At 37.5% G+C, this 3174-nt stretch overlaps 1 pseudogene across 1 annotated transcript; it reads left to right on the plus strand.

The window, feature by feature from the left end:
- Positions 1-1437: 1437 nt before the first annotated feature.
- LOC100960361 lies at positions 1438-2226 on the plus strand (annotated as a pseudogene). The gene has a single exon (XR_001161277.2). The product of XR_001161277.2 is annotated as a 40S ribosomal protein S3 pseudogene (transcript).
- The last annotated feature ends 948 nt before the right edge of the window (positions 2227-3174 follow it).

A 3174-nucleotide genomic window follows, 5' to 3' on the forward strand; every position in this document is an offset into this window, starting at 1 on the left:
TGTAGTCTGGCCATTTTTTGGTTGCAGCCATCATTGTTGTTTGGCGGGCCCGGGCTGGGGATTCGAACCTGCCACCTTAGGTGTATGTGGCTGGCCGTAAGAAAGCTTCTTACTGAGAGTAGCAGAAGATAAAATCAGGGAAGATCAACATAAGGTAGTAAAGGGGATTGTAGGTCTTAATATCAAGGTTAGAATCCATTATATCACTAGAGAGATAAGTTATTACCATGTTTTTAGGCAAAAGTAATAAAAAATATGATACTTAATATATTAAATATTTTATAATATGCTATATGTCATTCATAACAAATAAATATAATAATAAACCATTACATGGTTTGAATCTACAATGATTTATATTCTAAAAATGTAATTATAGATACTGTTTAAAAAGTAGATTTTAGAATGCTTGTTCAATTGGCTATAAATATGCATACAGTTCTGCACTGTTATCACCAGATATCATACGTTCTGAATTGCATGATCTTTATTTGCACTATGTCTTCGCAACAACTCTCATCATCTCTATTTCTCTGCCCCTTTAATCTAGCTTGGTCTTGAGAATTTTGGCTGATAAAATGGGAGAAGGGTGATAGCATTATAGATCTGAATCTAAGCCTCATAAGCCATTAGATATGATATCTCCCTTGGATTTTAGAGAATACTGTGGAAAGATACCTCAGTTAGTCAGAGAGATGACAAGAAGCGTGAAACAGAGCCAGTCCTCTAAACTGAGGTTATCCTACATTAGCCACTGGCCTGCTGACTGCCAGATGTGAGTGTTGTGAGTGTTGGCCTAACCAAGGCCAAAACTTCCCCACCAAGCCAAGCCAGCCAAGCACATCAGAAACATCTAGCTGCTCTGTAGACTCATAAATACTTGAAAAATAATTTTATTTATGTGACTACATTTTTGGGTAGTTTTTTGTTTGTTGAAATCTAAATATGGCAAAGAAATCGTGTTACAAAGAAGCATAGTTAGCAGAGTTAGGAAACTCTTATAGCAATGGAAGCCAATGAAGATTTTGTCATGAATCAGGAATCTAATATTAGAAATGAAGAAAAGAATACATTTGACATGTTTAGAGATAAATTCAAAAAGACTTCTAGAATACTTATGGTTTGGAAGTGGAAAATGACAATCTTCCACATTTGGTTACCAAATGTCATCCAAGATTCCTTTCTCTTTTACCTTCTATTCATAGAGTTTTCCAGGCATAAACTAGCGATGTGATATTTCTATAATATTGAAGCTGGCTGATCTTGCTTTACTGAGTATCAGTTTTTATTATTTCAGTATGAAAAATTAATTTCAAAATTAGTTGTTAAGTAACACTTCAGATCGCTAAATGTTATAAAGAAAACACAGTTCCTACTCATTAACATAAGAAGTCCCTCGCCTTTTGTGAAAGCTGGAACTATCCAACAGAAATGATTCTCCAGTCCTTTCCTTTCGGCAGCCTGTGGCGGCAAAATGGCGGTTCAGATCTCCAAGAAGAGGAAGTTCGTTGCTGATGACATCTTCAAAGCTGAACTGAATGAGTTTCTTACTCGTGAAGTGGCTGAAGATGGCTACTCTGGAGTTGAGGTCCGAGTTACACCAACCAGGACAGCAATCATTATCTTAGCCACCAGAACACGGAATGTTCTTGGTGAGAAGGGCCGATGCATTAGGGAACTGACTGCTGTAGTTCAGAAAAGGTTTGGCTTCCCAGAGGGCAGTGTAGAGCTTTATGCTGAAAAGGGGGCCACCAGAGGTCTGTGTGCCATTGCCCAGGCAGAATCTCTGCGTTACAAACTCCTTGGAGGCCTCGCAGTGCGGAGAGCCTGCTATGGTGTGCTGTGATTTATAATGGAGAGTGGGGCCAAGGGATGCGAGGTTGTGGTGTCTGGGAAACTCCAAGGACAGAGGACAAAGTCCATGAAGTTTGTGGATGGCTTGATGATCCTCAGTGGGGACCCTGTCAACTACTAGGTTGACACCGCAGTGGCCGTGTGCTGCTCTGACAGGGTGTGTTGGTCATAAAGGTGAAGATCATTCTACCTTGAGACCCTTCTGGTAAGATTGGCCCTAAGAAACCTCTGCCTGATCACGTGAGCATCGTGGAACCCAAAGATGAGATACTGCCTACTACCCCTATCTCGGAACAGAAGGGTGGGAAGCCTGAGCCAACTGCCATGCCCCAGTCAGTCCCCACAACATAACACGGTCACCTTGACAGATGTATCTGGAGTCTGGATGTTGCCCTGTAAAGACCTTTAATATAAAGTCTTATACAAAAAAAAAAAAAAAAAAAAAAAAAAAGAAAGAAAAGATTCTGAAACCATTGACATTCCTTATAAAAATTCTCTGTTTAGAAAGAAAATCCATGCTATTATTTATTTTAATTTATTTTTAACTGGGAATAGTATTATTTTTATAACTCTAAATTTATATTTATTTTCAAAATAAATTATTAGTAAATGATTAAATGCATGTTTATGTATGAATATTTTCTCATAGTTTTTTTGCGCAATCCTACAATATTAGTGGCACACTGCAAGCAGCAAGCTATTCACTTTTATCTGCTTTTAAATGTAAAGACTCTTACTTTTCACAGTTTTTTATATTATGAGATCATAAATAATATATAGTTTTTTCTCTTAGGGAGGAGCACAACAGGGACAATTCTCTGTATTGTTATTGTAGCTCTACTAAATATAATTTCAATAGAGCAACAAACTTTCACAAAGTAGAAAATAAATTACTAATGAACTTTTGGTAAATGCCTTTCCAATGCTTTGAAGAATATCACAACTGCCTTATAGTAAAACTGCTTCATTAATGAACTATTTAATTATAAATTCATTACAACAATGATGTGATATTTCATTTCAATGTCTGAGATAGTTGATTTTATGTGTCAACTTGCCTATGCTACAGGGTAACCAGATGCTCAGTTCAACATTATTTGGAGAGTATCTGTGGTGGTGTTTCAGAATAAGATTAATATTTGAATCTGTGTACGGTGCAAAGCACAGTTCCCCTCCCTACTCCAACTGAAGTAGGCCTCATTCAATCCACTGAAGCCCTGAATAGAACAAAAGTCTGAGTAGGAGAAAACTCACTCTTTTGGACTAAATTTCCATTGGACCACTGGTCTTCTCCTGACTTCAAACTTGGCCTTCAATTTG

Source organism: Otolemur garnettii, unplaced genomic scaffold, assembly GCF_000181295.1.
Source record: "Otolemur garnettii isolate 467f Iridium unplaced genomic scaffold, OtoGar3 scaffold00033, whole genome shotgun sequence".
In the NCBI taxonomy this organism is placed as follows: Eukaryota; Metazoa; Chordata; class Mammalia; order Primates; family Galagidae; genus Otolemur; species Otolemur garnettii.